Here is a 26,922-nt window from a genome sequence, read left to right as displayed (position 1 = left end):
TCGAGGTAACAACTGAGTTGACTAGGGTAAGTTTGGCTCCTGACGACATGAGGGACAGTGTTGTGGAGATCTTCCTCTCCACACCATGTACTAGCGGCATGAGATCAAGCAGAGTTGGCCTTGTTGTACCCATCGGGAGACCCAGGTAAGCGAACAGGAGCGAGCCAACTGAGCAACCAAAGACCCGTGCCAGATCCATAGCACGCCGGTTGTCTATGTTGATGGGAATCAACGTAGATTTATCGAAGTTGATTTTTAGCCCAACCGAGGCCGCATAATCCTCCAGGATGAGCTTCATACTAGCAGGTTTCTCAGGGCAGGCAAGCATCACTAGAATTGTGTCGTCGGCGTACTGAACCACTGGAAAGTCACCATTACAGTTGCAGGGAATTGGTAGGTCACTCAGGCATCGACGAAAAGCATCATTAATGGCAGCTTGGAGGAGGTCCGCAGCGAGGACAAAAATCAGTGGTGAAAGAGGATCACCTTGACGCACCCCACACTTGCAATGAAATTTTCTGCCGGGAACTCCATTAAGGAGGACCGAAGAGACACCAGAACCAAATATAGTTTCCATCCACCCCAGCCACTTGTCATCAAAACCCATATGTCGCATGATCTCCAGCATGGGGGTGTGTTCAATTGTGTCGAAAGCTTTCGCGAAATCAAGTTTAAGAAGTATGATCTCATGCGAGGAAGCCTGACATTGATGGATATATTCGAATGTCCATGCCAAGCAGTCTTGGATGGTCCTCCCCTTAATGAAGCCGTACCGATTCCTGTGAATTATTTTCAGAATAACTTTCTCTAGGCGATTAGCCAAAAGTTTTGTGACTATTTTCAGGCAGCAGTTAAGCAAAGTAATAGGTCTATAGTCATTAGTAGTCTCAAGAGGAGAAACTTTCGGGATCAAGGTAATGTAACCCTCACTGATACTGGTGATATCAAGATTACCTTCATGAAAGTCTCGGCACATCTTGTAGAAATCCTCTTTGATGATCTTCCAGCAACTCTTAAGAAAGCAACCGTTGATTAGCCGCGTCCTTGCATTGACATCAATTGATGGGCATCTCCATAGCCCGTTGATTAGCCACATTGATGTGAGACATTCTCCTTTTTTGTCTTCTCCATGCAACCTCCATCATCATATTCTATTCCACCTATAGTGTTATGTTCATGGCTCGCGCTCATGTATTGCGTGAAAGTTGAAAAACTTTGAGAATACTAAAGTATGAAACATGTGCTTGGCTTGCCATCGGGGTTGTACATGATAGGAGCATTTTGTGTGACGAAAATGAAGCATGGAAAAACTATATGATTTTGTAGGGATGAGCTTTCTTTGGCTATGTTATTTTGAGAAGACATAATTGCTTAGTTAGTATGCTTGAAGTATTATTATTTTTATGTCAATATTAAACTTTTGTCTTGAATCTTTCAGATCTGAATATTCATGCCATAACAAAGAAAATTACATCGAAAATTATGTTAGGAAGCATTCCACATCAAAAATTCTATTTTTTATCATTTACCTACTCGAGGACGAGCAGGAATTAAGCTTGGGGATGCTGATACGTCTCCAACGTATCTGTAATTTTTGATTGTTCCATGCTATTATATTATCTGTTTTGGATGTTTAATGGGCTTTAATATGCTCTTTTATATTATTTTTGGGAATAACATATTAACCGGAGGCCCAGTGCCAGTTTTTGTTTTTTGCCTATTTTAGTGTTTCGCAGAAAAGGAATATCAAATGGAACGAAACCTTCACGATGATCTTTCTTGGAACAAACGCAATCCAGGAGACCTGGATTGGAATTCAAAGATGCAACGAGGCGTACACGAGGTAGGAGGGCGTGCCCAGGGGGTAGGCACGCCCCCGAACCTCGTGGGCCCCTCGTAGCTCCATCGACATACTTGTTTCGCCTATATATACTCTTATACCCTAAAAACATCTAGGAGAGCCACAAAACCACTTTTCCACCGCCGCAACCTTCTGTACCCATGAGATCCCATCTGGGGACCTTTTTCGGCGATCTGCCGGAGGAGGAATCGATCACGGAGGGCTTCTACATCAACACCATAGCCTCTCCGATGATGTGTGAGTAGTTTACCACAGACCTTCGGGTCCATAGTTATTATCTAGATTGCTTCTTCTCCCTCTTTGATCTTCAATACAAAGTTCTCCTCGATGTTCTTGGAGATCTATTTGATGTAATATTCTTTTGCGGTGTATTTTGCTGATATCCGATGAATGCGGATTTATGATCAAGTTTATCTATGAACAATATTTGGTTCTTCTCTGAATTCTTATATGCATGATTTGATATCTTTGCAAGTGTCTTTGAATTATTGGTTTAGTTTGGCCTACTAGATTGATCTTTCTTGCAATGGGAGAAGTGCTTAGCTTTGGGTTCAATCTTGCGGTGTCCTTTCCCAGTGACAGTAGGGGAAGCAAGGCACGTATTGTATTGTTGCCATCGAGGATAAAAAGATGGGGTTTATATCACATTGCTTGAGTTTATCCCTCTACATCATGTCATCTTTGCCTAAAGCATTACTCTGTTCTTATGAACATAATACTCTAGATGCATGCTAGATAGCGGTCGATGTATGGAGTAATAGTAGTAGATGCAGAATCGTTTCGATCTACTTAACACGTATGTGATGCCTATATTTCATAATCATGCCTAGATATTCTCATAACTATGCGCTCTTCTATCAATTACTCGGCAGTAATTTGTTCACCCACCGTAATACATGCTATCATGAGAGAAGCCACTAGTGAAACCTATGGCCCCCGGATCTATTTTATATCATATAAGTTTCCAATCTACAATTCTAGTTTACTATTTATATTGTTTTGCAATCTTTACTTTTCAATCTATACAACAAAAATACCAAAAATATTTATCTTATTATCTTTATCAGATCTCACTTTTGCAAGTGGCCATGAAGGGATTGACAACCCCTTTATCATGTTGGTTGCAAGGTTCTTGACTGTTTATGCAGGTATTAGGCGACTTTCATGTAGTATCCTACTAGATTGATAACTTGGTTCTCAAAAACTGAAGGAAATACTTATGCTACTTTGCTGCATCACCCTTTCCTCTTCAAGGGAAAACCACGCATGCTCAAGAGGTAGCACAGCTCCTCGTCAACTTCTCCAACAAGGTGTATGAACCAAAGCACGAGCATATGGAGGCATACCTCATGGAAGTGCGCAAGATGCAGAAGCAATTCCTAGGCCTAGAGCTACAGCATGTGCCATGCGGCACCTACAAGGAGGCTGACGAGATTGCCAAGAAGGCGTCAATGCGTTGACCCCAAGAACCTGGTGTCTTTGACGAGTGACTCTTCAAGCCTTCGGTGACCCCTGCGGCCGCGGAGACTACATCATCTCGAGAGGAACTCTCCTAGCCACTAGCCTCAGGAGCCCCCGCTTGCGGTCCAACCTCAGGAGCACGTCTACTCCTGGCGCTCGAGCCTCTGGAGTGGCACTGGACCGAGGAGTTAAAGGCATATCTGGTGCATGGGACGCTACCGGAGAAGGAGGAGGACCCGGAGCATGTGGCCCAACAGGCTACGGCATACTGCATCAAGGACAGTGAGATGTACAGAAAATGACCAAATGATGTTTCCTTCCGATGCATCTCCAGGGAGCAGGGGAACGAGCTGCTGGCTGACATACACGATGGAGACTGCGGGCATCACTCATCGTCGCTTACCCTGGTTGGCAAGGCGTTCCGCAGCGGGTTCTACTAGCCCACGGCACTCAACGACATGACCGAGCTGGTAAGGTCCTGTGAGGCCTTCCAGTTCCATGCCAAGCAAATCTACCAGCTGGCCCAGGGCCTCCAGACTATCCCACTCTCGTGGCCATTCGCGGTCTGGGGGCTGGACATCTTGGGTCTATTCCCACGAGCGCCTGGGGGCTACCGCTACCTCTACGTCGCCATTGACAAGTTCACCAAATGGGCAGAGGTGGAAGCCGTCAGCACCATCCCGGCCGGGTCAGCAGTTAAGTTCATCAATGGCCTCGTGAGCCGGTTCAGGGTCCCTAACCGCATCATCACCGACAACGGCTCGCAGTTCACTAGCAATCTCTTCAAGACCTATTGTGCTAACCTTGGAACGCTGATTGGCTATGCTTCGGTGGGACACCCCAGGAGCAATGGCCAAGCTGAGCATGCCAACGCCGAGGCCTCAAGACCCGAACCTTCAAGAATAATCTCGAAGCTTGCGACAGGGGCTGGCACGACGAGCTCCAATCTGTGATGTGGTCCATCCACACCACCGCCACCAAGCCAACAGGCGGGACCCCATTCTTCCTCGTCTACGGAGCAAAAGCGGTTCTCCCTCACGAGGTCAGGCATCGTTGGGCGCGGGTCCTGGCATTTGATGAGACGCAGTAGGACGCCATGCGGGGGATGTACCTTGTGTAGGGGGAGGAATGCCGTCGTGAACCCTCGCTCCAAGCGGCAAGATACCAGCAGGCGCTGCGACGGTACCACTGTTGCAGCGTCCACCCCAGGACGCTCGAGGTGGGCGATCTCATCCTGAGGTGGGTGCTCTCCAGGGAAGGGCTGCATAAGCTCTCACCCATGTGGGAGGGCCCATTTAGGATTGCCGCGTCTCCTGGCCTGGCGCCGTGTGCCTAGAGACGCAGGACGGGATCCCCATCCAGAATGCCTGGAACATCCAGCACCTCTGGAAGTTCTATCCATGAAGCAAGGCCCAGTGCCTGTGAAGGTCTCCGTTCGTGACACTCTCACGTAATAATGAGTGGGGCTGTACATGACCCGGAGGCTCCGGAGTGTTGCCCTCGGGCCTCGAAGGCTCCCTCCCATGTCCTAGTGGCAGCACTTAGCTCCACGCTAGTGAGAAGACTAGACTAGGTGCCGGACGCGGCTGTTCATTTGCTTTCTGTAGTTGGCTTGCCTCTTTTCGTTTAATGAAATATGGAGTTCTAGCATTTCTCGATGGTTTGGTTGAACCCCCTCTTCTTTCTGTTTCTTCCCGATTCTTTGTTTTTCGCCAAGGAGGGCGGAGTTGCCCGACGCTCTCCCTTGCTCGCCCCGTGAGGGGGGCTGGACACGTAGTGTGCATGTGCGCACTCCCTTGGTCTCCGCGAGGCATTCTCGTCTGAGCTTGTGATCGGCGCATCCTCTTTTAGTCCGTGCCCCACAGGTACCGCGACGCGATGTGTTTAGCCATAACCAGCCCATACCCAAGGCCTCGAGCAAGAAGGGTTAAGGATTTCTTAACAAATTTTTGCAGCTTCATGATGTCACCCAAATCTATAGTGGGGAAGCTCCACCAGGTGCCTAGAGACGCGTGCCCTCATGATGTCAAAGCTACCCTGGATGCACCGAGCTAAGTTACCCCTCTCACAAGACAACCCAGAAGCAATAAACACACCACAAAAGAAACATAAGCACCATGGTTCATTACACGCCCTCACGGGGCCCCATATTCGTTTCTGACAATGCAGGGGAAATGAAAGGAGAGGATAAGTAAAGCGGCTCCTAGGATGTGGCTGCTCACGAGGATCGGCCCCTCTGACTCAGCCAGAGCCCTCGAAGCGATGACGGGATGACCCGCCACCGTCCTCGAAGCAAGCCTGACAGCGTGGCGGCTGGTCGTAGACGCTGCTACTGGAGCTTTCGCCGAAGGAGGAGCTGCCGTAGCTGGGCGAACCACGGCCGCCGCCGGGTGCAAGGTCACCCTCGTTGTCGTCACGGCCATCGCCAAGACCAAGCACCGCGCCACCATCGTTGTTGTCTTCAGGGCAGCATCCGGTGTAGCGACCGTCTTCCCTGAACACCCTCAAGAAGAGGGTCGTTGGGCCATAGTACTTGTAGTGGAGGGTGCACCGCCTGCCAAGGCCGTGCACGCGGGCGAATGTCTACCAGCCACGGGCCAGGGCTACGTTGCCCGCAGCGGAGATCTCCACCGCGACCCATGAAGCATTGGTGCAGCAGCCGTCTGCCTGCATCCAGAGGATGCTGGGACCTGGGGCCGGCAGTTCACCGACGAAGGAGTGCGGAAGTTGAAGCCAAGTGTCGGCCGGGTTCTCCAACCACACGACAAACTCTGGCATCACCTCCGCCGAGTGGAAGCGCGGCTGGGGAGGCCGGGCAACCATGGCGTGCCTCCCCTCATTGACGGGGCTGCCACGACCTAAGAGACTCCCGCCGCACATAGAAGCATCATTGCAGCTGCCAAGGATAACACCAGAACCTGAAAGAGTTCGCCCATGCCCACGAGGGACCGCAGGGAGGGTTGTGGCATGCTTGCGCGGGCGGCCACGCCCCCTGTTAGGCGGTGGCTAGCCAGGCCCCTCCTAGCGAGCTTTCCCCTTCTCGGCGCCTGAGAACCTCTTCACTGACGCCATGGGTTTCGCAGCAAGGAAGAAGAATAAGAAGCAGGAGGAGTGGAGGAAGAGATGGGTGACAGGGGCTCTGCCCCCTTCCCATTTATAGCTAGGAGGAGGCCAACCACCGGCCTCCATGATCTAAGGTAATAATGACCTTTTTCTGCATGCAACAGGGACACGTCAACTCAGGCAGTTGCCGAGGCTGTGTGGGGAAGCGGAGACGCCCACGTTCTGTCAATCGCCATGCGTCAATCAAGGCCACAGGCGGTTAGGGCCCGCGGCACTCCGCACATGCCCCTTGTCTTTTCCATGAAGCCAAGCACGAGCATGCCTTGGGCCCGGCGGCTACTGTCGGCGTCCTGGGAATGGGGGTACCCAGATGTCACTACTTGCGGCCTAGGGCGTGGCTCCACCAGCGGCCTGGTACGGTCCAACTTCATCAGCAACCACTTAAGACCCTCGCGAGGGGCCAAGCCTCGCAAGACGGACGACACAAGACCTCCTCAGGGCCAGCCTCACTAGGCTGGCTCACGAGAAGCGGAGAGATCAAGGCGATGGGCACCTCGTGAGGATTCCGTGACCTGAGCCATGATGGCCCAGGCTAGGCGGGCGCCAGCACATGCAGAGTACTGATTGCCTCTTTAGTACTAAATAGGAAGGCGCATGCGATTAGTCCCGAGGTGTCACGCAAAGGTTTCCATATCGGTGCAATGAGACCAAGACCAGCAGGACGGCAGGACGGAGGTCATCACGGAGCCCACTATGTTGTCACCACTAGAGCCTTTGGCAGGAGAATACCACCTTTTGTGAGGATAACTTGTACTAGTTGCCCCCCTTCAAATTGGCCATTGTGGGATCCCTTCCCGCCTAGTATTTGGGGAGAGGACCCGGGGCTTTATATATAGGACTAGCCACCACCGTAGGGAGACATCTGAGCTTGGACTGATCCATTCCACCAAGGCCACCACACAAGCTCACTGAGCTCAAGAACACCTCTCCTCAGGAGGTTGTTCTTCCCTTGTACTTGTTCATCCCTAGCCTACAAGGCAATCCACCACACCACACTGGAGTAGGGTATTACACCACAAACGATGGCCCGATCCAGTATAAACTCTTGCGTCTCTTGTTCCTCGGGTTCGGCGAGCTAGGCTTTGAGATCGTTGCGAGAGTGTGAGCTAGGGGGAGAGAGATATTCGTGCGAACCCCAGAGTTCGAACCTCAAGGGTTTTGCCAGAACCTATAATCTGACACGTTCTGATGGCTCTCTCACAAATGGAGAGGGGGTGGAGGGGTATATATAGCCTCCACACTAAATCCAACCATTACACGCATTTGACCAAACTCGGCCAGACCAAATAGATGAACTCGGTGAGGCCGGTTTATTTCAAAATGTGAACGTTAGGAATCTTGGGGGGGGGGGGCGAATGGAAAAACTCGGTGGGACCGATGTGCTAGGGCTTAGGGCAAACATCAACTCGATGGCACCGATTGCATCAACTCACTGAGACCGAAGTGAAGCAATAGGGAAACAGAGAAAATGTCAAGCCAACTCGGTGAGACTGATCGCTATTTTGGTGAGACTGAAATAATTGCAACAGGTAACAGAGAATTGGCAAGGCCATCTCGGTGAGACCGAGATCCGTATCTATGTGACCGAACTGTTAGGGTTCCTGGTTGCGGTTGTGTCATATGAACTTGGTGTCTATGGATAGAATGAATCGATGGGGCTGAGTTGGAGTTTAGTATTTTGACATATTTGGAATGAGAAAGTGGTTGAGGGATTTGGAGCAATATCACTAAGCATTTGAGCAAGCAAGCCTTTAAGAAACACCTCATCCCCTTTTAATAGTATTGGCTTTCCTATGGACTCAATGTGATCTTGGATCACCAAAATAGAAATGAAGAGTCTTTAAGTTATGCCAATATGTGTCCTTAGCATTTTGAGGGGGGGTCCACATCTCTAGTCCATGCCATGCCATTCATTGAACTTTCTAAAATATTAGACTTAAATGGATATTAGTTCAAGGAGCTATATGTTGTTATAAATTACCAAAACCGCCCGGGGATTAGTTGCACTTTCAATCTCCCCCTTTTTGGTAATTGATGACAACATATAGATCAAAGCTTCGACAAATGATAACATGAATGAAATACATCATCGCTTTGAGAAGTATGTGGTAAGCGAGAGCTCCCCCTAAATTTATGCATTATTTAAAATTTGCGTTTGAATGCAAATGCACAATGGATTGGATCATGGGTAGAGTGCATAAAATGATAAGAATTAAATAATAAACACTCATCACCAAATATACAAGTGATTGATCATACACAAAGATCCATAGATAAAATCATGCAAGGACACATTAAGAAAAAGTATGATCAAACACATGATCACACAAGGTATCTCACGAGCATAACACACAAGTAGCATAAGTAGCAACAACCAACCAAAGTAGCAAGGCAAATGAAAACTAAGAAAAGCAAAAGACACACTCTATCGAAGCCTATGATTTATAAACTTTCTCCCCCTTTGGCAACAAGTTACCAAAAAGTTTGAAAACGTATAGTGCTATACGGCAGTCTAGGCACGATGTCCGGGAGCTCCTGAAGGGGTGTTCTGGCTTGTAGCTCCGATGTGCGTATATGGCTTTGAGAAGTATCCATCAGCAAATGCTTCTGCGGAAGTCATAGAGGCAAAGGTGACCCGTCTTTCGATGAGATGGTGGCTATTGTTTTGGAGGAAATCGACTTTGATGATCCGACTACGAACGTGTGAGGACGTCGTGCCTTAGCAATCGCTAAATCAACTCCGAGAGGTTATTGACCATGCCGGAGCATGATCAACCTAACCATCAAGGTCTATTTCCTACAGGCAAACGAAGAACAAGCAAGAAACTAAGATTGCAATCGGGATATTGCGAATATAAGAGGAAAGAATTATTGATCAAGGTGGGGTTCTGTGATGCCTTTGTCTGGTTGTTGAACACAAACGAAGTACGTGAAGTTGCAACTATGGCGAACTTTAATCCAAACAAAACCCAAAGTCTAAATGATGCCCTAAGGGCTGTATATATGGAGGAAGAGGGGAGGAATTTCATGGCCCTTGGAAGAGGGGTCCGAAACCAACCCTAACCCTTGTTTCCCCATACATATGGACTCTAAAAACAGCCTATACTTAAGTATTTCGAAAATACATGGGCCTGGCCCAATAATAAGGTCACGTAGCACCTAGAATAGCCTCTGGACGAAATGTATGAAGTGTCATCTTGTATATTTCGTCCAAGGCTTCATGCATTCCTTATGGTGGCTTCAAAGTCTTGAAATCATCACTTGTAACTCCGTTCTTGATCCCCTTGTGCATGCCATCATCTCCATGCTTGGTCTTGCTCTAGTGTTCATCCCTCTTATCCATGCTAGATCCTTCATTTTTAAGCAAAACAAATATATCCAATTTAGGTAGCATCATATTTTCATGAACATTAGAATCATTACAAAGAAACGAAAGTACCTGATAATTTAATTGGCATGCACGAGCTCTAGTAATTGGTCCAGTATGTATAGCAATAGGGGTTGTGGGTGTAACAATGGTATTGATGTCCTCATCATCCTCCCCTTCTTGAAATGAAGTCGTCCTCGATGGAAGCTCATCTTCCTCACCCAAATAAGGCTTCAAATCTGCAATGTTAAAAGTGGGACTAACCCCAAAATCTGCAGGCAGCTCAAGTTTAAATGCATTAGCATTTATTTTCTCTAACACCTTAAAAGGACCATCAGCACGTGGCATTAGTTTTGATTTTCAGAAATTAGGAAACCTATCCTTATGCAAATGTAACCAAACAAGATCTCCAGGTGCAAACACAACATGTTTTCTACCCTTGTCTCTAGCAAGTTTATATTTAGCATTCATACGCTCAATGTTTTCCTTAGTTAACTCATGCATTTTTAAAATCGATTCAGCACATTCCTTAGCATCAAAATTAACCTTCTCCAAAGATGGAAGAGGAAACAAATCAATAGGTGCACGAGGTAGGAAACCATACACAATTTCAAAAGGGCACATCTTAGTAGTAGAATGCAATGAACGATTATAAGCAAATTCAATATGAGGCAAGCATTCTTCCCACATTTTCTTATTATTCTTCAAAACAACCCTAAGCATAGTAGACAATGTTCTATTGACTACAGTTTGTCCATCAGTTTGGGGGTGACAAGTAGTACTAAAAAGCAGTTTAGTCCCCATCTTAGCCCGTAAACATCTCCAAATTTGGCTACGAAATTCAGTATCATGATTTGAAACAATAGTATTTGGCACACCATGCAAGCGAATAATTTCACGAAAGAACAAATCAGCAACATTAACATCATCATCGCTTTTATGACATGGTATAAAGTGTGCCATTTCCAAAAATCTATCCACGACAACAAATATGCTATCCCTCCCATTCTTCGTTCGAGGTAAACCTAAAGCAAAGTCCATAGATATATCCTCCCAAGGAACATTAGGTACAGGAAAAGGCATGTATAAACCCTGAGGATTGAGTCGTGACTTAGCTTTTTGACATGTAGTGCAGCGAGCAACAAAATGCTCAACATCCCGTCTCATATTTGGCCAAAAGAAATGTGTACCAAGTATATCCTCCGTCTTCTTGACGCCAAAGTGTCCCATTAATCCTCCTCCATGCGCCTCCTGCAACAACAAAAGACAAATGGAGCTAGCTGGAATGCATATCTTGTTAGCATGAAATACAAATCCATCCTTAAGAAGGAACTTTTTCCATGTTCTCCCTGCCTTACAATTCTGCAATACATCTTTAAATTAACCATCATGCACATATTGATCTTTGATGGTCTCCGAACCAAATATTTGAAAGTCAAGTTGTGAAAGCATAGTATAACGACGAGACAATGCATCAGCAATAACATTTTCTTTACCCTTCTTGTGTTTAATGACATAAGGGAAAGTCTCAATGAATTCAACCCATCTAGCATGTCTACGGTTCAGTTTTGCTTGACTTTTAATGTGTTTTAAAGATTCATGATCAGAATGTATAACAAATTCCTTGGGACATAAATAATGTTGCCATGTTTCTAAGGTCCGAGCAAGAGCATGTAATTCTTTATCATAAGTAGAATAGTTCAGACTAGGCCCACTCAATTTTTCAGAAAAGTATGCAACATGTTTTCCATCTTGTAATAGCACACCTCCTAATCCAATTCCAGTAGCATCACATTCAAACTCAAAAGTCTTATTAAAATCAGGAAGTTGGAGTAAAGGAGCATGTGTCAACTTATCTTTCAATACCGTGAAGGCTTCTTCCTGTGCGGTACCCCAAACAAAAGGCACATCCTTCTTTGTAAGCTCGTTGAGAGGTGCAGCAGTGGTGCTGAAATCTCTCACAAAGTGCCTATAGAAACCAGCGAGGCCAAGGAAACTCCTCACTTGTGTGACCGTTTTGGGGTGCGGCCAACTCTCAATAGCTTCATTCTGGGCTTTATCAACTTCCATTCCGTGTGGAGTAACAACATAGCCAAGAAAAGATACTCGGTCGGTGCAATAGGTGCACTTTCCAAGGTGACTAAACAAACGTGCATCACATAGAGCAATAAAAACAACACATAAATGTTCCAAATCTTCCTCCAAAGATTTACTATAAATCAGTATATCATCAAAATAGACTACCACAAATCGTCCAATGAAACACGTAAAACTTCGTTCATTAACCTCGTGAAAGTACTAGGTGCATTAGTTAACCCAAAAGGCATGACTAACCACTCATATAAACCAAACTTAGTTTTAAATGCAGTTTTCCATACATCTCCCAATTTCATACGAATTTGATGGTATCCACTACGCAAATCAACTTTGGAGAATATTGTAGAGCCACTCAATTCATCAAGCATATCATCTAGCCTAGGAATAGGATGATTATAACGAATAGTAATATTATTAATGCATCTACAATCAACACACATACGCGATGTACCATCCTTTTTCGGCACTAGAATAATAAGAACAACACAAGGACTAAGGGATTCGCGAATATAACCTTTGTCGAGCAGCTCCTGGACTTTACGCATAATCTCCTTCGTCTCCTCTGGATTGGTACGGTATGGTGCATGGCTGGGTAGCGAAGCACCGGGAATTAAGTCAATCTGATGCTCAATCCTTCGAATAGGTGGTAATCCCGGTGGCACGTCTTGTGGAAAGACATCAGTGAACTCCTGCAAAATGTTAGTAACAACAGGAGGTGAAGAGGAAGGCACTCCCTCGAATGAAAATAATGCCTCTTTGCACACAAAAGCGTAGCAAACAGATTTGCTGAAATCTAGATCATCAATATCAGATTTGGTGGCAAGTAAACATGCACTTTTCAATTTAATTTCAGAAGCAACATTAGATGGTTTATTATTAGGCTTCATGTGTTGCTCAAATTCTTTTGCCAGAATCTGATTTTCACTCTTGTTTTTTTCCCGTTTTGCTTTATTAGCTCTATTAATATCATCTTTTAAAATGGAATCAGGAGTCATAGGAAGCAAAGAAATATTTTTATCCTTCTGAACAAGAGTATACTGATTGTTTCTACCATGGTGTACCGAATTTTTATCAAATTGTCATGGTATACCAAGTAATAAGGAACATGCTTGCATAGGTACCACATCACAATCAATATAATCAGCATATGTAGAGATACTAAAATGCACACGAACAGTACGTGTTACCTTAACCTTGCTGATGTTATTGAACCATTGGTTGTAGTAAGGATGTGGATGTGGTCTTGTGGTAAGAGATAGCTTCTCCACCATCTCCATGCTAGCCAAGTTATTGCAGCTCGCTACATCTATGATGACGCGAACAGAACGTTCGTTCACAACTCCCTTTGTATGGAACAAATTATGCCTCTGATTTTGCTCAGCTTGTGTGACCTGCACACTCAAAACATGTTGAGAAACTAAACATTCATACCTGTCAACGTCTTCAGGAGCCATGTATTGCGTCTCATGATCAGAATCATCTCCACCGTGTTCTTCACGTGTAATAAGAGCCAAAGTCTCCTCATCATAGTCACTAGCGGACTCATACCCACCATCCTCAGTAGCAATCACCACACGCTGAGATTTGCATTCTCTCACATAATGACCTCTTCCCTTACAACGACGACAAATAGTATCACTTGTGTGCCCTGTTGATGCCATGGAAGAAGAAGAGCTGTGTACAGGCCCGACAGGTGTGCTCTTTGTAGATAGGGGTGGTTGTGCCTGCTTTCTTGTATCGCGGCTGGAGGTTGTTACTGATGGAGATGTCGACGCAGTAGAATGTGTGGAAGTAGAGGATGCACGCGGTGTCCATGAGGATGGTCGACCTGCAGAATAGTTAGTTCGTGCCAATGCCTGTCGATCCTGCACCTCATGTTCAGCTTTACAAGCAAGATGGAATAAACGAGTGATATTATTATACTACTTATACTCTAGAATGGTCTGAATCTCTCTATTTAATCCACCCATAAAACATGCAAGCATAGCTTCATTATCCTCAACAATACCACATCTAATCATGCCAGTTTGTAATTCCTGATAATATTCCTCTACAGAATTTTTTCCTTGTCTTAAACGCTGCAATTTTTGAAGTAATTCACGTTGATAATATGGTGGAACCCAACGAGTACGCATAGTAGTTTTCAAAGCATCCCAAGTAGTTGGAATATTATTTGGATGTAATCTACGATGTTCAGACCACCACACACAAGCAAAACTAGTGAAAGCACAAAGTGCAGCAGCAACACGTCTCTCCTTGGGATATTCTAAACATGTAAAATGTTGTTCGGTTTCTAATATCAGGAACGTATCTACCCTCAAATGGTGGAATATTTAATTTCAGTTTAGGGAGATGGTCATGATCTCGTACCTAAGGAGGAGCCCTACCTTTGTGATTATTTGCATGTGGACGACCTGGTGGTTTTGGTGCTGGTGGTTGCACGTAGTTCTGATTTTGATCAACCTCATCCTTGTATTCTCCCACATAATCATCCTCCTCGTCATCAGCAGTAGGAGCCACAGAAGTATCAACAGCGGCACCAACAGTTTGGCCAGGTGCAAGAGGGACACGGCTCGCTTGGCGGAGGGCTGTTTCGTGACGTGGAGGTAGTCGTCATCGTCGTCGTCGTCGTCGTTGTTGTTGTTGTTGTTGTTGTTGTTGTTGTTGTTGCTGTTGTAGAGGTGCGTTAGGTGCAGCTGGTGGTGGTGGTGGAAGACGCGCAAGCAATTCATTAAACTTGTTATCAAGCTTTGTTTCGAACGTCTTCTCCATGCCATCTATCTTCTCCATGGCCTCTTCAAATCTGTTTAGCACATCTTGCACCTGTCCACTCATCATTTGCTGAAATGTATCATGCAACTCCTTATTTGTGATGTTCTCCCAGTCAGTCTCGTCGGCCTGTGATCATATGCCATGGTTAGCAGCAATAGAAACACACAAGAATATGATCCTATAGACTACTAACAAGAGGTGGTGGTGGGTGTCACAAATCCGTCAAGAAAATCTCAAATTCTTACCAGTGCTTACCCAACATCAGGCGGTGATCGGCAATCATCATAGTCAAAACTCTCAAAGCTTGGATAGAGCGATTACCAGGGAGAGTCAAATGCACGATGTAGATGTATGTGGACTTGGGAAGGCTTATAATATGGTAGCAAAAGGGTCAGCAATAATCAATTGAGAGATGCAAAGTTGAATAAACACTCAACGACGGTACTGTGCTGGTCCTAGGCTAGAGTGTGCTAGAGATGCGAGCCTAGAAAACTAAAAAAATCATGGCGCTGCACGTAAACAAGGGAGGAGCACACTCTGAAATATTTCTCTTTCTTTTCTTTTTTCCTGCACTTTCTTCCTCTTTTTTTGCGGAATCACTAACACCCACACGTGTGGGCGTTAGCCAACTCACCCACACACCTCCATCGCCGTCCATTTACTTTTGCATGAATCTTGGCACGAAATGGCTGATTTTGTGTGCCACGTAGGACAACTCGTGTGTGTGGAATGTGAGAGAGTTCGCCCGCATACCGGTTTCCTCTCCGCGGTGAACGGTTGCCAAAAGGGGTGTGTGGTGGAACTGCCGTGGCGCCCGCACGCGCACGCCCGACTACAGTTGCTGTCTACCACGTCTCGCCACTTTGCCCCCACTCCCCTCGCGGTTCCATTTACCCTCTCTACTTCATTACTCCCCCAACCCACCATCCATACCAGTTCAGTCGATTGGAGGAGAAGCCGAGAGGAGAAGGCGGCGGCAGAGGCAGAAGAGTCGACGACATTCGTGGCCGTCGGTGAGGCTCGCCGGACCAGAGCGTCTTCACCAGAGTGCTCGTAGATTGAAGATAATGCTCCATCCCACACTCACATTCCTGCCTGCATTCCCCCCTCCCCTATGTGGTTAATCTCCGCTCGAGATTCTGGTAATTTTTGCGGTGCTCCGGCGTCCCCGTCGGTGGAGGAGTCCGGTGCTTGCCGTTTAGGGCGGCCTTGTGCAGTTTCGACACCGCCTCAGTGGCAGCCATACCGGTGTGGATCGGCCTATCCGCGGTGGCAACCATGCCGGTGTGGATTGCCCATTTTCCTGTCCACACACCTACCTTTTTTCTAGATGTTAGTTATGTATTGCTTTAGAATGATAAGGCCATCAGTGTAGGCAGTTTTTTGTTGTTAATTTTGAGGATATGATAGTCGCGAATGAACCCTAGATCTAGGTAGGTGTATTTCAAAGTGTAGTATAATGGCAGCGATGGCATTTTGAGCAACTATCTTCACTGGATGGCAACTAATTTCCTGATCAACCGTGTTAGTTGTCACAAATATGCATTCCATGTGGCAACTAATATTTTTTTGAACACACCATGGCTGTTGCCATGCTATAGGCAGGATAATGGGTAAATTCATTGTACTATAGAATCAGTTGCCACAAATATGCTTTCCATGTACTAGATGGCAACTAATTTCCTGATCAAGTGTGTAAGTTGCCACAAATATGCTTTCCATGTGGCAACTAATCTTTTTGTGAACACACTATGGCTGTTGCCATGCTGTAGGCAGGATAATGGGTAAATTCGCTGTACTATAGAATTAGTTTGGGTTTTGCCATGATGGCTTGTGATTTCTGCACATATTTGGCAATACTACATGGCAACTCATTTTTTATATGAGGTGTGATTTTCCACATTATATGAGGACAGGGTGTGAGTTGCCATATTATATGTTTGTGCAGTGGAGGATGTGTGCCTTTCTTTGTAGTGTCTTGTTCTAACATGGAAACTTGAACATTGTTAAAGTGCCTTACGATCTGTACATTTTTAATGAAGCCAATGTGTTTAGTTGCCACATTTTTTGTTGGACAATCATAGGGGTGTGGGTGTTCCTATGATCTTGCCTCATCTTGCCGCTTTCAATTGAGCCAATATGGCAAGTACATTCTGAAGGAAATATGCCCTAGAGGCAATAATAAAGTTATTATTTATTTCCTTATATCATGATAAATGTTTATTATTCATGCTAGAATTGTATTAACCGGAAACAGAATACATGTGTGAATGCATAAACAAACAGATTGTCACTAGTATGCCTCTACTTGACTAGCTCGTTGATCAAAGATGGTTATGTTTCCTAACCATAGACATGAGTTGCCATTTGATTAACGTGGTCACATCATTAGGAGAATGATGTGATTGACATGACCCATTCCGTTAGCTTAGCACACGATCGTTTAGTATTCTGCTATTGCTTTCTTCATGACTTATACAAGTTCCTATGACTATGAGATTATTCAACTCCCGTTTACCGGAGGAACACTTTGTGTGCTACCAAACGTCACAATGTCACTGGGTGATTATAAAGGTGCTCTACAGGTGTCTCCAAAGGTACTTGTTGGGTTGGCATATTTCGAGATTACGATTTGTCACTCTGATTGTCGGAGGGGTATCTATGGGCCCTCTCGGTAATGCACATCACTTAAGCCTTGCAAGCATTGCAACTAATGAGTTAGTTGCGGGATGATGTTTTATGGAACGAGTAAAGAGACTTTCTGGTAACGAGATTGAACTAGGTATTGAGATACCGTCGATCGAATCTCGGGCAAGTAACATATCGATGACAAAGGGAACAATGTATGTTGTTGTGCGGTTTGACCGATAAAGATCTTTGTAGAATCTGTGGGAGCCAATATGAGCATCAAGGTTCCGCTATTGGTTATTGACCAGAGACGTGTCTCGGTCATGTCTACATAGTTCTCGAACTCGTAGGGTCGGCACGCTGAATGTTACGATGACAGTTATATTATGAGTTTATATGTTTTGATGTACCAAAGGTTGTTCGGAGTCCCGGATGTGATCAAGGACATGACGAGGAGTCTCGAAATGGTCGAGACACGAAGATTAATATATTGGAAGCCTATGTTTGGATGTCGAAGTGTTCCGGTGAAATTGGGATTTTACCGAAGTACCGGGAAGTTACCGGAACCCCCCGGGGGCTTAATGGGCCCACATGGGCCTTAGTGGAAATAGAGGGAAGCAAGGGGAGTGTGGGGCACGCCCCCCAAGGCCGAAACCGAATTGGTTTAGGGCAAGGGGCCGGACCCCTCTTTCCTTCTTCCCCTCTCTCTTTCCTTCTCCCGAATCCTATTCCAACTAGGAAAGGGGGGAGTCCTATTCCCCGGGAGTAGGACTCCTCCTAGCGCGCCCTCTCCCTGGCCGGCCGCACCCCCATTGCTCCTTTATATACAGGGGCAGGGGCACCCCATAGACATAACAATTGATCATTTAATCCTTTAGCCGTGTGCGGTGCCCCCTCCACCATAGTCCACCTCGATATTACTGTAGCGGTGCTTAGGCGAAGCCCTGCATCGGTAGAACATCAACATCGTCACCACGCTGTCGTGTTGACAAAACTCTCCCTCAACACTCGGTTAGATCGGAGTTTGAGGGACATCATCGGGCTGGACGTTTGCTGAACTCAGAGGTGACGTACGTTCGGTACTTGATCGGTCGGATCGTGAAGACGTACGACTACATCAACCACGTTGTGCTAACGCTTCCGCTTTCGGTCTATACATGATATACATGTTATTGATGTGTACCTTACAAGAGCTCGCAGTAGCACCTGGGTATTTGATACTGGTTCTATTGCTAATATTTGCAACTCAAAACAGGGACTGCGGATTAAGCAAACACTGGCAAAGGACGAGGTGACGGTGCGCGTGGGAAATGGTTCCAAAGTCGATGTGATCGCGATCGGCACGCTACCTCTATATCTACCTTCGGGATTAGTATTAGACCTAAGTAATTGTTATTTGGTGCCAGCGTTGAGCATGAACATTATATCTGGATCATGTTAGATGCAAGACGGTTATTCATTTAAATCAGAGAATAATGGTTGTTCTATTTATATGAGTAATATCTTTTATGGTCATGCACCCTTGAAGAGTCGTCTATTTTGGATGAATCTCGATAGTAGTGATACACATATTCATAATGTTGAAGCCAAAAGATGCAGAGTTGATAGTGATATTGCAACTTATTTGGGGCACTGCCGTTTAGGTCATATCAGTGTATAGCGCATGAAGAAACTCCATACTGATGGACTTTTGGAACCAATTGATTATGAATCACTTGGTACTTGCGAACTGTGCCTCATGGGCAAGATGACTAAAACGCCGTTCTCCGGAACTATGGAGAGAGCAAATATTTATTGGAAATCATACATACAGATGTATGTGGTCCGATGAATGTTGAGGCTTGTGGCGGATATTGTTATTTTCTCACCTTCACAGATGATTTAAGCAGATATGGGTATATATACTTAATGAAGCATAAGTCTGAAACATTTGAAAAGTTCAAACAATTTCAGAGTGAAGTTGAAAATCATCGTAACAAGAAAATAAAGTTTCTACGATCTGATCGTGGAGGAGAATATTTGAGTTACGAGTTTGTTCTACATTTGAAACAATGCAGAGTAGTTTCGCAACTCACGCCACCCGGAACACCACAGCGTAATGGTGTGTCCGAACATCGTAATCGTACTTTACTAGATATGGTGCGATCTATGATGTCTCTTACAGATTTACCGCTATCATTTTGGGGTCATGCTTTAGAGACGGCCGCATTCACGTTAAATAGGGCACCATCAAAATCCGTAGAGAAGACGCCTTATGAACTGTGGTTTGGCAAGAAACCAAAGTTGTCATTTCTGAAAGTTTGGGGCTGCGATGCTTATGTGAAAAAGCTTCAACCTGATAAGCTCAAACCCAAATCGGAGAAATGTGTCTTCATAGGATACCCAAAGGAGACTGTTGGGTACACCTTCTATCACAGATCCGAAGGCAAGACTTTCGTTGCTAAGAATGGATCCTTTCTAGAGAAGGAGTTTCTCTCGAAAGAAGTGAGTGGGAGGAAAGTGGAACTTGATGAGGTAACTATACCTACTCCTCTATTGGAAAGTAGTTCATCACAAAAACCGGTTTCTGTGACACCTACACTAATTAGTCAGGAAGTTAATGATGATGATCATGGAACTTCAGATCAAGTTACTACTGAACCTCATAGATCAACCAGAGTAAGGTCCGCACCAGAGTGGTACGGTAATCCTGTTCTGTAAGTCATGCTACTAGATCATGGTGAACCTACGAACTATGAAGAAGCGATGGTGAGCTCAGATTCCGCAAAATGGCTTGAGGCCATGAAATCTGAGATGGGATCCATGTATGAGAACAAAGTATGGACTTTGGTTGACTTGCCCGATGATCGGCAAGCAATAGAGAATAAATAGATCTTCAAGAAGAAGACTGACGCTGACGGTAATGTTACTATCTATAAAGATCGACTTGTTGCAAAAGGTTTTCGACAAGTTCAACGGATTGACTATGATGAGACCTTCTCACCCGTAGCGATGCTTAAGTCTGTCTGAATCATGTTAGCAATTGCCACATTTTATGATTATGAAATTTGGCAAATGGATGTCAAAACTACATTCCTGAATGGATTTCTGGAAGAAGAGTTGTATATGATGCAACCGGAAGGTTTTGTCGATCCAAAGGGAGCTAACAAAGTGTGCAAGCTCCAGCGATCCATTTTTGGACTAGTGCAAGCCTCTCGGAATTGGAATAAACGCTTTGATAGTGTGATCAAAGCATTTGGTTTTATACAAAACTTTTGGAGAAGCCTGTATTCACAAGAAAGTGAGTGGGAGCTCTGTAGCATTTCTGATATTATATGTGGATGACATATTGCTGATTGGAAATGATATAGAATTTCTGGATAGCATAAAGGGATACTTGAATAAGAGTTTTCAATGAAAGACCTCGGTGAAGCTACTTACATATTGGGCATCAAGACCTATAGAGATAGATCAAGACGCTTAATTGGACTTTCACAAAGCACATACCTTGACAAAGTTTTGAAAAAGTTCAAAATGGATGAAGCAAAGAAAGGGTTCTTGCCTGTGTTACAAGGTGTGAAGTTGAGTAAGACTCAATGCCCGACCACTGCAGAAGATAGAGAGAAAATGAAAGATGTTCCCTATGCTTCAGCCATAGGCTCTATCATGTATGCAATGTTGTGTACCAGAGCTGATGTGTGCCTTGCTATAAGTCTAGCAGGGAGGTACCAAAGTAATCCAGTAGTGGATCACTGGACAGCGGTCAAGAACATCCTGAAATACCTGAAAAGGACTAAGGATATGTTTCTCGTTTATGGAGGTGACAAAGAGCTCATCGTAAACGGTTACGTTGATGCAAGCTTTGACTCTGATCTGGACGATTCTAAATCGCAAACCAGATACGTGTTTACATTAAACGGTAGATCTGTCAGTTGGTGTAGTTCTAAACAAAGCGTTGTGGCGGGATCTACATGTGAAGCGGGGTACATAGCTGCTTCGGAAGCAACAAATGAAGGAGTCTGGATGAAGGAGTTCATATCTGATCTAGGTGTCATACCTAGTGCATCAGGTCCAATGAAAATCTTTTGTGACAATACTGGTGCAATTGCCTTGGCGAATGAATCTAGATTTCACAAGAGAACCAAACACATCAAGAGACGCTTCAATTCCATCCGGGATTTAGTCTAGGTGGGAGACATAGAAATTTGCAAGATACATACGGATCTGAATGTTGCAGACCCGTTGACTAAGCTTCTTCCACGAGAAAAACATGATCAGCACCAAGGCTCCATGGGTGTTAGAATCATTTCTGTGTAATCTAGATTATTGACTCTAGTGCAAGTGGGAGACTGAAGGAAATATACCCTAGAGGCAATAGTAAAGTTATTATTTATTTCCTTATATCATGATAAATGTTTATTATTCATGCTAGAATTGTATTATCCGGAAACATAATACATGTGTGAATACATAGACAAACAGATTGTCACTAGTATGCCTCTACTTGACTAGCTCATTGATCAAAGATGGTTATGTTTCCTAACCATAGACATGAGTTGCCATTTGATTAATGGGGTCACATCATTAGGAGAATGATGTGATTCACATGACCCATTCTGTTATCTTAGCACACGATCGTTTAGTATTCTGCTATTGCTTTCTTCATGACTTATACATGTTCCTATGACTATGAGATTATGCAACTCCCATTAGTCGGAGGAACACTTTGTGTGCTACCAAACGTCACAACGTAACTAGGTGATTATAAAGGTGCTCTACAGGTGTCTCCAAAGGTACTTGTTGGGTTGGCGTATTTTGAGATTAGGATTTGTCACTCCGATTGTCGGAGAGGTATCTCTAGGCCCTCTCGGTAATGCAAATCACTTAAGCCTTGCAAGCATTGCAACTAATGAGTTAGTTGCGGGATGATGTATTACGGAACGAGTAAAGAGACTTGCTGGTAATGAGATTGAACTAGGTTTTGAGATACCGACAATCGGATCTCGGGCAAGTAACATACCGATGACAAAGGGAACAACGTATGTTGTTGTGCGGTTTGACCGATAAAGATCTTCGTAGAATATGTGGGAGCCAATATGAGCATCCAGGTTCTGCTATTGGTTATTGACCGAAGACGTGTCTCGGTCATGTCTACATAGTTCTCGAACCCGTAGGGTCCGCATGCTTAACGTTACAATGACAGTTATATTATGAGTTTATATGTTTTGATGTACCGAAGGTTGTTCGGAGTCCAGGATGTGATCAAGGACATGACGAGGAGTCTCGAAATGGTCGAGACATGAAGATTAATATATTGGAAGACTATGTTTGGATGTCGGAAGTGTTTCGGGTGAAATTGGGATTTTACCGGGGTACCAGGAGGTTACCGGAACCCTCCTGGGGCTTAATGGGCCTACATGGGCCTTAGTGGAAATAGAGGGAAGCAAGGGGAGTGTGGGGCGCGCCTGTAACGCCCTCGATGCGGCTATATCTCCCACGTGTCGAAGCACGACTTAGAGGCATAACCGCATTGAAAGCCATGTCGCAAGTGAGGTAATCTTCACACAACCCATGTAATACATAAGGGAAAAGATACATAGTTGGCTTACAATCGCCACTTCACACAAATACATGAATAAAGCATTACATCAACCAGATACAATCAAGGTCTGACTATGGAACCCAAAATAAAAGAAGACTACCCCAAATGCTACACAGATCCCCGATCGACCCCAACTGGGCTCCACTACTGATCAACTGAAATGAAACAACACAATGAACCAGATCTTCATTGAGCTCCTCCTTGAGCTCGGTTGCGTCACCTGCATGGTATCCTCGGCACCTGCAAACTGGTTTTGGAAGTATCTATGAGTCACGAGGACTCAGCAATCTCACACCCTCGCGATCAAGACTATTTAAGCTTATAGGAAAGGTAAAAGGTATGAGGTGCAGCTGCAGCAAGCACTAGCATATATGGTGGCTAACATACGCAAATGAGAGCGAGAAGAGAAGGCAAAGCACGGTCAAGAAACTATGATCAAGAAGTGATCCTAGAACAACCTACGTCAAGCATAACTCCAACACCATGTTCACTTCCCGGACCCTGCCGAGAAGAGACCATCATGGTGTCACACGCGGTTGGTGCATTTTAATTAAGGTCAAGTTCAGGTTTTCTACAACCGGACATTAACAAATTCCCATCTGCCCATAACCGCAGGCACGGCTTTCGAAAGTTCAAATCCCTGCAGGGGTGTCCCAACTTAGCCGATCACAAGCTCTCACGGTCAATGAAGGATATTCCTTCTCCCAAGACATTCCGATCAGACTCGGCATCCAGGTTACCAGACATTTCGACAATGGTAAAACAAGTCCAGCAACACCGCCCGAATGTGTCGACAAATCCCGATAGGAGCTGCACATATCTCGTTCTCAGGGCACACTCAGATGAGCTCTCCATACAACTAAAACCAAACCTTGAGTTTCCCCGAGGGGTCGCTGCACAGGGCTCTAGTTTGGACCAACACTCAGAGGAGCACTGGCCCGGGGGGTAAAACAATGATGACCCTCAGGAGCGCGATTCCCAAGGGAAAAGAAAAGGCTAGGTGGCGAAAGGTAAAACCAATGTTGGGCATTGCTGGAGGAGTTTTATTCAAGGCGAACTGTCAAGGGGTTCCCATTATAACCCAACCGCGTAAGGAACGCAAAATCCGGGAACATAACACCGATATGACGGAAACTAGGGCAGCAAGAGTGGAACAAAACACCAGGCATAAGGCCGAGCCTTCCACCCTTTACCAAGTATATAGATGCATTAATTAAATAAGAGGTATTGTGATATCCCAACAAGTAAATATGTTCCAACAAGGAACAACATCTCCATGTTCCAACAAGGAACAAACTTCAATCTTCACCTGCAACTAACAATGTTATAAGAGGGGCTGAGCAAAGCGGTAACATAGCCAAACAACGGTTTGCTAGGATAAGGTGGGTTAGAGGCTTGGCTTAACAATATGGAAGGCGTGATAAGCAAGTGGTAGGTATCGCAACATAGGCATGGCAAAAGAGCGAGCAACTAGCAAGCAAAGATAGAAGTGATTTCGAGGGTATGATCATCTTGCTTGAAATCCTGCAAGCAAGAAGAACGAGTCCATGAATAAGATAAACGGACGTAGTCGAACGGTTCCTCACAAACGCGACGTTACCCGATTACCGAGAAGAAGCAACACCGGAAAGAAGCAAACAACATAGTAAACAACCACCACATAACCATGGCATGATGCACACTCAAGTATGATGCATGTCCGGTTTGATGATACATGGCATGGCATGGCAAAGTGCAACAAACAACACTACAACTTAAGTGGAGCTCAATATGGAACTCCGTTGCATATTGATGAAACACCACGTTACTTATTTAGTTCGATCTTGTTTATGTACCCAACAATATTAAAAGTTGGTTAGCATGGCAAGAGGGTGAAGCAAAATAAAACTACCTATCTAGGCAAGTTTAAATGAGGCCGAAACAACAAGCAACAAGTCCGGAACAATCCTCATATTCATATATTAGGTTTGGTACTGTTCTGCCCTAAACACAATTTTAGAGTTGTTAAACATGCAAAGTGAAGCCACCATGTTAAACTAGGCATTTTTCTACCCCAAATGCATATAAAGTTTATTAAATTTGGAGCTACGGTTATTTAGTTACGAATTAAATCAGTTTAGCAAGTTATTTAAGGAAATTTAAACAAACATCATTTTAAACATTTTAAACATAGATGAAAATGACATGTTATGAAACTAGACGAAGAACTAAGCATCTTTCATATATAATTTATTTTAATATGATGCACGCTTGAGAAGTTATTAAATGCATGAAGTTAAGGGACTTTTTTTGTAAAACTGCAAAACCTGGGATGATAGCTAAATTTGCAGAGCCTAAAAAAATAGATACTGGGCCGGATCTGCGACCCCAACAACAGGAAAAAAAGGTGGGGCGCCAGGGGTGTTCTCACCATGGGCCAAGCCCAGTCGATGAGGAGAGGGGCTGGCAAGGGAGGCACTGGGCCGGCTAGATCTGGGAAGTCCACTGGCGGTCGCTCGCAGCCGCAGCGCGGTCAACGGGTATGAGCGGTGAGCTGCTGCTCGTTTATGAAGAATAGAAACAGCATCACGCCCCTCGTGATGTAGGAGATGACGACAGGGGGGAACCATGCGACGGGGTCGGTGGGAATCAGTGGAAACGGGCAGATCGAGGCGCGGATCTGATCTGCGGGACCCCATCTCTAGCGATGGTGGCGCCGACTGGTTGTGATGGCTCACCGACGTCATGGACTCAAGGCGGACGGGTGTTGGTGGTCCTGGTTCCCTGCTGGAAGCAAGAGAAGGAGAGAGAGAGAGAGGGATTAGAGTAGAGGAGGGAGTAGAAGGCAGAAAAGGAGAAGAAGGGCGCAGGTGAGGGCGATGGCCTCGTCGTCAGCGCGAACAGCGGCAATGGCAAGCAGGGGAAAACATGGCGTTGGGATTTGGCGGGGCGACGAAGAGGAGCAGTAGCGGACAGGCGTGGCTCCTGCAGAGGGACTTGGCTCAGCGGGAACCCATCTCCGGCGGGGTTTGCTGGAGTCGAGGAGGAAGGGAACGCGTGACGGCTCCAGCAAGCCACAGTTGCCGGCGACGACAGGGTTGGGGGGAGGCGAGGGCACAGAGGAGCTCCACTCCTCTGGATCGAAGAGGGAGGAGGAGGTGCCCGAGCTTCTGGTCTGGCAAGTTGTTGTCAATGCAGGGGCGAAGCGGAGCTGCTGGATCGGCGACTGGACTCCGACGAGTCGCCCATGGATCGGGACGAGGAGGAAGCGGTCTCGAGCGCAGATGCAAAAGAGCACAGGCGCATGCGATGGGGTCACGGAGGGAAGAGCGAGTGGGAGGAGCTCCCTCTCGATACTAGATCGAGTGAGTGAGGAGGCTCTCGATCGAGGCGGCGAGGCTCTTTGGTGACTTCGAACCGAAGAGCTCAGGCTCGAGCTCTGGTTAGTGGGTGAAGGAATGGGAGGATAAGGGGATCCCGAGATGGATCACGGTGGCGGCGATGAGGACAAACTCCCTAGATTTTAGGGTTAGGCAGGTAGGTGGCTAATTTATAGAAGGGGTCCAAAAGAGGGCTAGATCGAACCCTCTGATTTTAATCGAATGGTCTCGGATAATTAGGTTAGGGAGCCTAACAAATAAAACGAAGATGTTTTGAAGATATTTGGGGATGATCCGGACCCGTTGGAAACGACAGAGCGGGTCGGGTTCGGGACAGTTTCTGGATGCGCGTGAGGGGTTCGATGCACTATGCAGATAAGGGTTATGCGAACGAGGTTAAGTGTGGACTGTGGAGAGCGGTTTGGTCTGAGAGAAGAGGGGCGAGATGCAGCCCGGCACGGTCTCCAGAGATCGAAAACGTCCGACGTTAGACCGGCTATAATGCCGCTATAGTTTAATGGTTGGGCTATCAAACGAACTCCGAATGCGATGAAACTTGACAGGCGGTCTATCTACACTATAATAAGACCACACGCCAACTTTCATCCCATTTCGAGAACATTTTCCAGCCACTTATAAAATACTATTTCGGACATGCCGCGGGCGCGTGCAA

This window comes from Triticum dicoccoides, chromosome 4A (genome assembly GCF_002162155.2).
Source record: "Triticum dicoccoides isolate Atlit2015 ecotype Zavitan chromosome 4A, WEW_v2.0, whole genome shotgun sequence".
Classification (NCBI taxonomy): Eukaryota; Viridiplantae; Streptophyta; class Magnoliopsida; order Poales; family Poaceae; genus Triticum; species Triticum dicoccoides.
The sequence above is the reverse complement of the archived record's forward strand: the minus strand, read 5'-3'. Positions refer to the sequence as shown.